Source organism: Dermochelys coriacea, chromosome 9 (genome assembly GCF_009764565.3).
Source record: "Dermochelys coriacea isolate rDerCor1 chromosome 9, rDerCor1.pri.v4, whole genome shotgun sequence".
Taxonomy (NCBI): Eukaryota; Metazoa; Chordata; order Testudines; family Dermochelyidae; genus Dermochelys; species Dermochelys coriacea.
The window spans coordinates 97,548,281-97,562,024 of record NC_050076.1 but is presented as its reverse complement, the minus strand read 5'-3'; positions in this window follow the sequence as shown (position 1 = coordinate 97,562,024).

The window sequence follows — 13,744 nt, the reverse complement described above, 5'->3', positions numbered from 1 at the left end:
AAGGCTTATGACACAGAGCTACGTAGTTCTGGTTCCATCCAGCAGAGGGCAGCGATACACACATACACTAATTGGGGTGGTACAATGGGCCAGGGAGAATGAGCAGCTAGGTATACCTCATTACTGCTTCCAGGAAAGGCAATGTGGCCATGGCTATTGCATTCCTTCCATCTTATGCTCTAGCTGGACCTCTATAACTAGCCACCCGTTCAGGTCAAGACCCCCTGCTGCCAAGCTTCTCACAGCTACCAGTTCGGAGCAATGGCTGGACATTCTCCTAACTCTTCCCCAAATATTAGGTGTGAATCCTGCCCTGCTGCTCTAGTGGGTGGGTATAGGAGAACAGGCTCCTTATGCCCTCCCTTCCAATCCCCTAGCGTACCCTTGCAACAAAGGGGAAATAGACTGGGCCATAAAGTTTTACAGTGGACCAAGAGAGGCTAAGAAAGAATTGGTCTAAGAGAGGGTTGTTCTCTTCCGTCATGACTGGAGTAGCATAAAGCAATGGCAATAGGGGGCTTTCATTATCACGAGAGCTCTTTCAGCTTTTGATTGGGCTTTGGTGCAAAAACAACCTGAAACACATGTTCCACCCTTTGCAATTTTGCAGTAACTATAGAAATTAGAGATGGAAAAGTGCTGTTATGTCATTTTGACCTTCCTTCAAAGGATGAGGGTAGGACTGTTCTCCTCCAGTCTATTTTCCAATGTTTTGTGAGATACCATCTCAACTCCCCTTGGAAAACTACCCCATCAGCCAACAGCTGTCACCCTTAGGAAGTTTTTTCCTTTCCTTAAAATGGGACATTCTGAAGGTGAAAGTATTTGTAAACAAATACTTCTTCTTACTGTGTCAGCAAATATATTTTGAGTTGGATTAAACAAGACTTGCAAGATTCTTGAGCTAAATTCAGATCCCTGGGCCACAGCTTCAAACATGTGATATGAATTTAGGTTTGGAGCCCCCTGTTGCTCACGGAAATCCTGCCCTTGGCTGCTCAAGAAGAGAAATGATGCAGGATGCTGTAGAGAGTTTGGTCAAGTGAACAGGGCACTGGATTAGGACTCTGAAAACATGGAGTCTATTCTTGGCTCTGCCACTGGCCTGCTGGCTGACCTTGTGTAACGCACTGCACCTCTCTGTGCCTCAGTTTCCCTAGCTCTCAAATGGGGTTAATGATACTGACCTCCTTCCATAAAGCGTTTTTAGATCTACTGATGAAAAGAGCTACATGAGAGCAAGGATTACTCTTAGACTTGGAAGAGTGGTGGTGGGTTATCTATCATGGAACTTAAGTTTCTAGTAGCTGTGCCAGTGAAACATTTCAGGGAGCACACACAGCCTATCGGAGTGTGATGAGTTGTAAAAAGGGGCATAGGTTGGCCCCAAGCTTATGAACGAATTTGTCCTGCTATCACAGCAACCTTAAGAAGCACTCGACAGCATGGTACAAAGGGCCTCTGGTAGCTGACTCATTATTTAATGGGAGGATCTTTCTTGTGCCAGAGCCACCGGTAGCTCCCTCCCTGTCCTTACACATGCTGCATGGTAGTTTGTTGGTCAAGCTAGGATTTAACCCATTCTGTGTATTGATTTACCTTCGGTAAGACAAGAGACGATAACGAAGGATGGAAATGCTTGTAATTTCTTCACCAAAGTTCCAATGAAGAGTGAGGGAACAAATGAAAATGTACATTGATGTTCTCCCTCAATATTCTTTGAAACAAAGAACAGTGGAAGTGTGACAGTTTGTGATTCTATATCCTCATTCTTCCCAGCTGGAATAATGTATACTTACTTTTTTTTTTTTTTTGAACATACAAGCATTAAAAAGGATGCAGCCCTGGATTACTTGGCAAGCCTTCAGAAGCAGGTGTTCAACATGCAATTATCTTAAGGACTCCATAAGAATGATTGCTGCACGATACACATTTATCTTTAATCTAATATAGTTTACAGAGTTTTTTTCTGACAAATTACACTACGCTTTATGGAAATGTAACATTTTGTATGAATGGCTGGGTGCAGCCACGTTGCATGCTAATGAGCGAGACAAAGTAGTTCCACTCTTATTTGCAACTGGCTCAGACCTTTCCATTAGCAAATTAAAATCTGTTCAAATTTATTTACTAATATATTAGAAGAAGCTTCAGGCTAACCTCCCTGACCTGTATTATATAGCAAACAACTGTAGCAGTGAAAATAATTAATAGAAAGTATTGTACCTCCTGTTCGTTTCTCGATTACACCCTGAGGTCAGCTGTATGGTGCGTTTACCATCTGCATTCTATGACAAGGCCACATTTACTTAAAAATGATCAATTATATTTCCAAATGACTTTCCTTAATTGAACTCTCTTTATTCAAGTGAGCTCTATTTTTAAAAACTTCTGAAAAGCACTTTTACTCAAAATCCTTTCCCATTGCACCATCCTAAACTAACTTTCTATATTACTTAGTCATGACAACTGAGCAAACCCACAAAAGTGACAATATTCTATTTACTTTACTGCATATCAAGTGCACACCTCAATATTAGGGCCAAAATCTCTCAAAGTTACTCCTGGTGTAACTCCATTGAAATCAAGTCAAGGATAAGTTGAGCCCTTAGAGTTTTCTTTAGCTTCCTTCAACTTTCAAGAAAGGTGGGCCCTGGCCCAGGGAACTTTGAATTTAAGGCCTTGAACCAGCAAATCAATTAAAGATGGACTTAAACTTCAAGCCGTGAGTAGTCCCATTAAAGTCAAGAGGACTACTCAGGTACTTTAGTGCTTTGCAAGAATTGGGCCTCCAGGCTCCCATCTCTCTGATACAGTGTCCCATTCAGGCAGTAAAAAGCTTTAGCATAATCATACCATATCTTAGTCACAGTTACAATGGAGTAATTCTGAAGCAACTCCAGTCAACCAATGCATTTACTCTGGGGCTACATAGGTGACACTGAACAGAAGCTGGAGTTATGTCAGCAGAGACATTTGGCCCATTGCCTTTGTTTGAAGAAATCTCTGCTACTAATGAGGATGAATGCTGCAATAGTGAAGAGTTTGTGTCAGTACAATAGAGAAGAAGCCTATACTTTACTGACCTCTACCTTCCACTTTCAATAACGACTATGGTTGGGGCTTTTCCAAGTTTGAGAACAGTCTGTTTTGAGACCTTAATCGGATGAATTTTTGAAAGGAGAAACTGATTATAATGCATAGTACAACTTTAAAAACTACTGTAGTGATGCAAAATGCGCTCTCTAGCACATGGCTAGTCAGAGGTTGGGGTTTTAGCTGCATTCACAGCTCATTTCAATAACCAGCTTTACACAATAAATAAGGATTTCTTTCTTTAACTTGCAGATGCGTATGTATGAATCCTTTCGGTTTGTCCACTGGTTCCCCACACTGAGTTCCCCCACATTGGTCAGCTGACATGCTTCAGCTCTCATCTGGAGAGACCATCTTTAGGACAAGATGTAGCTCAGGCTTCATGTCCATTCAACCCCTGGCTTCGTGGCAGGCAGATGCTAAAGGGCTCAGCTCAAGAAGCTCCAAGTAGGTGATGTGCTGGATTTTTAATGTGGTGGACTCCCATCCACCAACAAGGTGTTTGGGACCAGAATCTTTTCATGTAGGCCACCAGAGAGCTATGGGAGGGTCCTGACTTCTGGGTCATTCCCTACCACAGTGGGATTGATACAAATTAATTTTTTAAATTTAATATATGTTTTTTATGGACTCATCACTCTAATATCTTGCTGTATGGACACAAATTAAAAGCAATAATTCTTCCCCTTAAGGACCATGATTACTTCCTAGTTATGAAAGGCTCTGTATCCCAAACACTGCCAGTCCCCAGGAACATACAGAAAATGTACTTGTCCTATGGGACTGGATGTATTTGGCAGGTAGTGAAGTTATTCAAACTATTCTCATCATCTTTACAGGAACCGTGACTTAGACTATGTCTATGCTACATCCGGGATTGACACTCTGAGATTGATCCACCGGTCGATTTAGTGGGTCTAGTGAAGACCTGCCAAATTGACAGCAGATTGCTCTCCAGTCAACCCCTGTATTTTACTCCCGACAAAAAGAGAAAGGTAAGTGGACAGGAGAATTTCTCCCATTGACCCCCCTGCGGTATAGACCCCATGGTAACTCTAGCTAAGGTATGTTGACTCCAGCTATGTTATTCACCTAGCTGGAGTTGTGTAGTGTAGGTCGACTTACTGTAGGAGTGTAGAGGTAGCCTAAGAGTGAAAACCTGGGCCCACTGAAGTCCATGCAGTTTTGTCCTTGACTTCACTGGGGGCAAGGATTTCACTCTAAGTTTTCATTTACTTTTTCTGTAGTGGGGCTGCATTTTCTCCCATCTATAATGACAATTTGAACGGGTTTCAGCACTAGCTAAAAGGCCACAGACAAAATCTGTGGCTGACAATTATTATCAGCTACAGGTTATTCTCAGTAACTTTTCCCAGGTAAAGCATTAAACAACTATATTCTGTACACTGCAAATTGCCCAGCTAAATTGCAACAGGAAAGAAATATTTGATCATATAAACAAAAATCCAAACAATAAGAAATGTGTTTATAATCTGAATCTGCATCCAAAATGATATTTTCCATTATTAACAGCAGGAACAATTATTGTGGACGCTTACATGCACACACTGATAGATGAGCTTACATCCCCAACAATGAAAAACTTTGGATAGAGGAAAAATATTGGCTATTTTAAAGTGGGTCAAAAAACTTGAAAACAATTATGCCAAAAATTCAAAGTTAATTCCATTTCACAGAGTTTGATATGGACCCATTTCTCTCTCTCTCTCTCTCTCTCTCTCTCTCTCCAATTTGTCATGACATTTTCTAATTGTTATTTTTAATAGCCATTTAATTGAAATTGCTTTGAAAGTATTATCAACATTTTTTGCTTACTGAAAATGGTGCTGTATTACTGAAAAACAGACTGTTCTGTTGGTTGAGGTAATGACAATATCTCAATTAAAAAAATGATCAACAAAATGTGGGAAATTTCACAAAAAAGGGAAAATTCCATATCACTGACACTTTTGCATGAAAAGTTTCCTTTTCAATTATTGTTTTTAACAAAAAATGGTGTAAAAATGATCAATCTGTTCAAATATCGGGTAGAATTAGTCAATTAGACTGGCTTTCAGAGGTGAGTGGATACATTTCAGCTATATATGGGAGGGGGGGCGGGTGGTCCTGGATGATTTTGGATGCATCACTGGCATCCCCGTGTGGTCATTTCATGCTATTGCATCTAAAAATAATTTGCTAAGATTCATTTAATTGTCAACCAACCTTCCCAGGAAGATTTAGAAAGAAGCTAAAAATGAAACCCAATTTTAAAGGATATTTTAATACATTATAATTGTCCCCAAATTACAAATACTAGCAATCTGACTTTAAAATATAAAGCACTTCAACTTTAGAGAAAAATAGACTTCACTAATCTTCTATTGTAAAATTATTTGGGTTAGGAGGAATCTTTAATGACTCCTGAAGTCCATCCCCTACAGATGGCTAATTTAATCTTATTTGTTCTAAAGGATTCCTGACAGAAGGGCATTGATTCCATCTTCTTCAAACTGCATTCACTGCTCTTACAGGAAAATCCTATACGATTTAAGAGAGTTATAGAGAAATTACTATTAAATTCTGTAGGATTGTAGAAAAAAAAGAAGATACTTTCTATAGCTTTTTAGAACCACCCTCTACAATTTTATGGCAGGGATAGCATTCTCAATTTAAGTCTACTGGATGGTTCACAAAACCATGGAGAAGTGATAATTTTGTTTTGAATTCCACAGAATATTTTTATGAGAGTGAGGACCTAAAGAGACCACCTCCAGGAGCGGGATATTTACTTGCCTCTTTCTATGACTTCTCTGGTTCAATTGGAGTTTTACTGTGCATTTTCTGACACTTTTTTCCTTTTTTGTATTCAATCCCTCCTGATGCCACAAATCTGAACATGAATTTTTGGTGAAGTTTATGCTAAACACAGTGATTGCTACACATGCATTAGTCCATCGAGAGAGAGAGAGAGAGAGAGAAAATTCAGAAGACGTGTGGGAGTGGAGAGAGTGACATTTGTTCCCAGCAAATCATGTTGATTATATTTTCATACCCTTGGAATCTGGACAAAATGTTATAAGAAAATTAAAAGGAATAAAGACTTGAAAAGGAATTTTCATACATGTGGAAAGTAGTCAGATAGATCAGTTTTAAAATGTAAATTCACTTACATGCCACTTCTATTCTTTAATTCTTCTCGCAACATATTCCTAATTATCAAATTATCAAAGCATTTCACCTAAGCTTTGCTCCTTCTCAAGCCACCATCTCCCTTATTCATATTCATGGAGGATAGCTCCATCAATGGCTATTAGCCAAGAAGGTTGGGGAAGCAACCTCATGCTCCAGCTGTCTCTAAACCTTCAGCTGACAGAAGCTGGGACTCAATGACAGAGGATGGATCACTAAAGATTACCCTGCTGTGTTCATTCCCTCTGAAGCATCTGGCACTGGTTAACTGTCAGAAGACAGGAGAATGAACCAGATAGACTATTGGTCTGACCCAATATGGGCATTCTTATGTTCCTCGATACTGCAGTGAAATCTTGGTGTTGAATTTGACATGTCAAAACACTGTTAAATGGGTCGATTTTCATGAGTTGAGTTGGTCCATGAGTCAGGAAATGGAATGGGGCTACTGAGAAGGTCTGTTTCTTTTAAGAGGGTACCTGAAAGTTAGGCAAGTACAGAAGTGGGAAGAAAAGGAGCAAATGCATCCGATGAAGTGAGCTGTAGCTCATGAAAGCTTATGCTCAAATAAATTTGTTAGTCTCTAAGGTGCCACAAGTACTCCTTTTCTTTTTGCGAATACAGACTAACACGGCTGCTACTCTGAAATCTGCAAAGATAGTTTTCCTGGCTCCTTGATTTGATCACATCAACCCCCAAATATACACACTTTGCTTCCATCCATTGGCTCCCCCTGCCAAATACAAACGTCACTTGCAAAGCCCTTCACAGCCTAGCCCTACCACCTATCCATCATCTCTTATATGTCACTGAGCTCTCAAACCACCCCTCTCCCTCCTCAGCTGTGCTAATGATGGCGTGTTCTATGGCCAGTTGTGGAAATTTTCCAGCAAACACATTTGTGTTTTCTCGCAATGCCTGTTAGCGTGGGAAGTGTTCCCAGTAACCATCTGCAAAATCAACACATCATCCTAGTGCCAATACCTTCTGAAAACTCACCTCTGCCATAACCCCTTGGCTAGGCAGCTAGCTTGCTTTGCAACTGTTTATCATGTTGACCACAGCCATTTCATCTCACCGTTCATTTGTGCTCCCTTCTTTAGCTGGGGTACTTATATGGCACCCACCTCATTGCCGTAGTATTTGAGAGCCTCACAGTCTTTAAATATATTTATCCTTGCAACAGCTTGTGGCATTATCCCCGTTTTACAGATGAGGAACATAGGCACGAGAGGCTAAGTGACTTGCCCATAGTCATACAAAAAGTCTGTAGTGGAGAAGGGACTCAAAGCTCTCCAATGTCCTAAGCTAGCACCCAAACTACTGGACCATACTGCCTCTCTGTCTACCTGTTGTTTCTTGTCTTGTACTTAGATTAGCTGTAAAATAATCTAAGTACAAGTAAAGTATAGTATAAGTAATGTCAAAAGACCATCATTTTGTTACATATTTGTCTGCTCTTAGTGTAATGAGGCCCTGATGAGGACCACTAGCTGGTATCAAAATACAAATAATAGCTATATATTGTTCCATCTTTTTTCCCCAATTTATTATGCCATTTGTATCTCACCAGCAGTACAACATTCTCAGCAGGGAACAAAACAAGATGATGAAAATCATTCAGACTATCCATCCCCTAGGTTTTTGAACCAGACACTAGCCCATTAGCATTCCTGCCTGTGGTTCTTCCTGGTTCAGATGGTGCAGTCGGTCATGGCCAGTTCCTTTCTCCTACATATTTCTTTTCTCTCTCATTGTTTCCTTTTGCTTTCCAGCTTCCATTTCATTTCACCTGAATCCTCCTTATTCGAGTTCTTCACTTCAGCTTCTTCCGAGATGGTGACTTCTTTCCTTTGGGGTGCTTTAGTTGCAGTTTTGACTTTGTTTTCTTGATTTTTCTCAATTTCTTTTGTTTTTCTTGTCTCTTTGCCACTGTTGGTTTCCTTTCCCTTTTTTCCTTCCCTTCTCCAGGTGGCGTCTCTTTCTCTCCCTGTTTTTCGCTCATTTCTTCAGGTGGCTTCTCTTTCTTTCCCTGCTTTTCCTTCACTTCCTTTGCTTTCTTATCCTCCTTTGATACTTTCTTTTTCTTCCTTTTGTGCTTCAAAGCTATAATATGACATTTTATTGGTTAAGGTTTGCAGAGATATTTTAAGAAAGAAAAGGAGAAGAACAAACCCAGCCCAACTGTGTCCACTGTAAGGGCTAGGAAGCCTGAGGTGAATTGGGAAATTGTTCCTAGTAAAATTTTTTTACATGTTCTTAACTATGGTAGCATCAAAGATGGTCTCAAAACTGAGAAAATTGTATATCACAGGATACTTAACACATGCTACAACTGATATAGGAAAGAGATTGCCTGTGTGGGATGTTACCTAAGGTTTAGAACCAGAGTTAGGTTCCCAGTAGGTGGTGCAAGGGGTCCATGCTAGCAGATTGCAATACAGTATCATGGCCTTTTCTTTTAAATTGCTTCTCCAATTTTTCCCTCATACATAAATCATTGTGTATCTTATCTGAACCCCTGAAAAGGATGGAAATACAATATTAAGCATTAAATTCTACCCTTGAAGATCCGTTATCACCTTGTTGGGCCAAATCCGTCTTTTGGATAAACTGCTCTGGTCATCGGCTTACCCAAGGGATGCGTTTGGCCCATTCTGTTCAGACACATGTTTTTCTTCCTGATTATTAAACTAGATCTTTCTTTCTTATTAGTGTTCTTCAGAGTCCTTTCCTGGAGTCAGAAGACACTCCACCACAGCAAGAATGACACTCAAAAGATTGACACCCCCACTAGTGAAAATCCTACTACATGCAGAGTCCCCCCCCCCCCCCCCGAAGTGGAGAAGATCTAAAGATTCCAGGATGACATGAGAGATTTCACTACTGGTATCAATTTTACATGGAAGGAGTGCAGATACTATGCTGATGGGTGGCTGTGTACAACACTCGGACGACAGGTAGCTAGATTAGTTACGCCTCCTTGTGGCATCACCATCTGTTGATGTGGTGATAAAAATTACATCACGTAACCACTAAAAATTATGTGAAAGCAAGTGAACGTGTTCTTGTTTTACACCGATCTGGCCTGCTCACCCCAAAGTCAGCAGATGGAGGGTAGGAATGGTCCCAACTCCTGAATCCTAGGGCAAAACATTATAAAACCATTGAGCTGCCCTGAAGTTTGCCTCAAGTTGGTTTAGAATTAAAGTGAAAGTCCAAGCAAAATTCTGGGGCCAGTCCTGACTGCCAGTTGAGATTCACAATGACTCAACAAGGGACTTAAGCACATGCTAACTCAATGCATGCGAGTAGTTTCATTGTCGTCAATGGGAATATTCATGTGTTTAAAATTAACCATGTGTTTAAGTGCTTTGATAGATGAAGGCCTAAAAGAACGTGATCCCATACTGACAGAGCCCTGGTTATAAATAATGGAAACCCTTCCGGCTTTTAGCTGTGATCCTGAGAACAGTGAGACGGCTATCACTTTATATACTGTGGTGCTTCTGTACTAACTATGATAAATCATAAAGAAAGGAAGAGGCAGCATGAAAAAAAAATGGCACAGCTTATAGAATATTAGAACTGGCTGGAAGTTTACCAATGGAATGGCTTTCCATAGGAAAGTGCCGATTGGTGAAATCAAAACATTCTGTGGGAATGCGGCGACTTCAATCAAATACTGATGGAAACCACGCAGGCTTACTTGTCTGGTTTCCTGCCAGCTCCCTTACCCAACTCCTCAACTTCCAGGTCAGCATGCCAGATGGACTGCCCCAGTGCCCTACTTGCCCATGCTACCCAGCACCCAGGCTCCCCAAGCTCTGGGTAGTTTGAGGAGTCTTAGAAACAGGTCAAAATGCAATATTGTTTCTACTTTCTCCAAACGAAACTTCAGAACGCCTCTCCCAGGGGAGGTTTCAAAATTTCGTTTTCCGGTCTGTTTCAAACCAATTTTTTTTTTTTTTTGAAGTGTCAGAATCTCTCACAGAATGGGAATTGCAGCCTCTAGCCAGTGCTCGTCAGTACCAATGGCTCAACAAGCTGTGACTTTAGACGCCAGTAAGGTTTGCAATGCATGGGAGCCTGCTGAATGGGTCAGCTTTTCAACAGGAGAGCAGGATTCCACAGCTCAGAACAGCCCATCTGTAAAGCAGGATGGGATCACTAACTTTGCTGTGGTGAAAAGAGGGAACCTACTGCAGAATTAGGCAAAAAGTCGTACCTGAAAAATCAAACTCTTTGAACTTCTCGATTCTTCTTTGCCATGCACTGCCTTCCTCATGTCCGATCCACTCTTCACCCCCTCGGGCTAGATTCCCAAATGGAATCTTTTTAGAAAGGAGCCTGAACCCAAAAGCCAACAATTTCTGTTCCTTCGTCCATTTGCTGGCAGGAAAAACAAACGAGCTTCATCTAATGCAAATCAACAAATAGCACAAATGGTGTACTACAAGGACTGGAGATAATAGAAGGGTCCTGAGCTTTCTTAGAGTGATCAACCCAATTCATATGATTTACACTGCAAATTGTAATGGATTAAATGAGGTATTTCTCCTGTGCACATGAACACTAAGGGCCAGATTTCCAGAAGAGCACAGCTCCCAGTTAATCATCAAAAATGAGCAGATTTTCAGAAAGTGCTAGCATGTTGGGTGCACTTTGGATGCTGGGCCCTTTTGAAAATCTAACTTTGAATGTCACAATGAGGTCTGAAAGATACTGAACTCTGTTGAAAATTCAGCCATAATTGTTGATGCTGAGCACTTGAAAATCTGGTTTTGCATGTCAAGCCCCCTGGCACCAATAATTACAAGGGGTGGGGGGATCTGGATCGAGCAGCAAGAATTTCCAGGTTGGTTCCCCATTCTGCAATTATTATTCGCATGTCAGATTTTTACTCCTGCATATAGTGCAGGATCAGCCCCCAGCTCTGTAAAAATGTCTGATTTTTTTTATTAGCTAATGAAATAAGGTACTTGGAATAGTCTCTCTCATGTTGTTGAAGAAGATGGTTGAACTTCCAGTTATTTTATTCTGTTACTTCCAAATGTTTTTACTATTGCTCTACACTTCCAGAAATCTGGTGGTTTTGATAAGCAAGAGCTGTAGTTGTTAGGCATTTTGTATTCCCATCCCTGAATAATTTTTCCACTCAGTTCTTCCTAAGGATCATAACTTTCTTTTCTGCACGAAACCAACTTACCACAGGCCACAAGATCTGATGCAACTACAGAGCCTGTGACTTTTAGTCAATTAAATCAGGGGATAACTTGATCAGTTTCCAATTTTACAACAAATAAATTCAGGTTGGAATGACATGTCTGATAGTAGGAAGATTGAGATACCTTGTGTTTAGCACTGCCATTGCTTTAAATCTGGGAAAGCAGGGAAACCCTCTACAGCAATTCAGGGCCGGATTCTGTTGTTTCTTCCATAATGTAAATCAGGAGCAAGTGAAACTGCTCCAGTGTAAAATTGGTTTATGAAGAAGCATAATCAAGCTCAGTGACTCCCCTTTTTTGCTGCTAAAAGAGGCTCAGTTCCAGACACAAATGGAAGAAATTCACCGCTTAAACCTTCAAAATAAAGCTTAAGTTGGAATCCAGTGGTGCACAGATCTTTAGAAAAATATTTTTTCTGATCTACTCTGCTGGCTGTCTGAAGACGACAAGAATTGGGATGGTTCCTGCAGGGAGGGTGGGGAGAGGGACTGCAAAATGTATTCATTTTCCTAGGGGTGTGGTTTTTTTTTTTTAAAGATACATTCTTAAAACCATAATCTAGGCAGGCAGCAACATAACTGGGCCAACAAACTTCTGTGGAGCTGCCCTTTGCCGGGTAGGTTTACACTTTGCACCGGAAAATTATGCCACAAAGAAGGTGGTGCTGCAGGGTTACGGTGTTATTCTACCCTGCCATTTTCTTGCACTCCCTTCTTAAATGCCTTCCACTTTGTGCATTTCAAAAGGCACAACATTTGCCTTTCAAAGTGTCTGTAAACCCCAGGAGCTATCCTGGTTGATGGGTATGCAATTCTGTCCAGAGAGGGAGTGGTCTCTGTCAGAGAAAGGGAAATCATCCTCTACCCTTCCCTAGGTTTATCAGCAGTATTTACATAAAATTCTTCTCCAGCCCATAACTTTGTCCCCCATTCTATCTGTTCAGCATCCCTGGATCCCTGCTTGCCTTGATCCCCCTATCCCTCTATGCTATCATAGGCACAGGAAGTAAGGATGCAGGGGGTGCTGCAGCACCCCCAGGTTTTATGAGGGGCCATTGGACCCACACTCAGGACTCCACTCCCCAGCCACTGGCTCCGCACCCAGGGCCCTGCTCCCGGGACTCCGCTCCCTGTCCCTGCACCCGGTCCCAACCACCGGCCCCTCCCTAGCTGCTGGCCCTGTGCTCCGCACTCTGCTCCCCAATCCCATACCTGGGACTCGGGTCCAGCTACCGGCCCCACTCCCTGGCCACTGGCCCTGTACCGGGACCCTGGGACCAACTCCCAGGCCTCTGCTACCAGCCTTGTGATCCCAGGGCTCTATTCCTAGGGCCGTGCATCCGGCCTCATGCCCAGGGTCCCGGATGCCAGGCCCTGCCCAGGGCTTCACTTCTGGCCCCACACCCACCCCCAGCTTGGCCCCCTTACCTCTGTCCGAGTCCCCCCCTCCTGGAGACATAGCCCTGTTCCCAGCCTCAGCTCGGGGGGGGGGGGGAGTAGAGACAGGGGTAAGAGGGCTGGCTCTTAGCACCCCCACTATTAAAATGTTCCAGCACCACTGTATGCTATCACCTCGCCTCCCATTATGCACTGCCTGCCTCACAGTGCTAGTTAATTCCAACATATGATGTCTGCTGATCATCATAACCACATATGGAATGCCCTGGCCCCAATCCTGCAATCAGATCAACACAACCAACCCCTGTGCCCGCAGAGGGTCTGTGTGAAGTCAGTAGGGCTCCTGCAAATGTTAATACTGCTTCAAAATGTGTACTGTAATTTTACCTAAATACTTACAGTATGAAACACCAAAGAACCATTCCACTCAGCAGAGCAAGAATGATGGACACAGAGCCAACAACAACAATCTCAGCTAAGGATGGCCGGTTTGGGATCACTATTTCACATAAAGAAATAATATAATTATTGTACACAATGAATAAACAAGACAGGAGTTCTTCAGCAATACCAAGCTGTTTGGTCACATTGCGCTTTTGCCAACTGAACACAATATTTATACATATCATAGAATCATAGAATCATAGAATATCAGGGTTGGAAGGGACCCCAGAAGGTCATCTAGTCCAACCCCCTGCTCAAAGCAGGACCAAGTCCCAGTTAAATCATCCCAGCCAGGGCTTTGTCAAGCCTGACCTTAAAAACCTCTAAGGAAGGAGATTCTACCACCTCCCTAGGTAACGCATTCCAGTGTTTCACCACCCTCTTAGT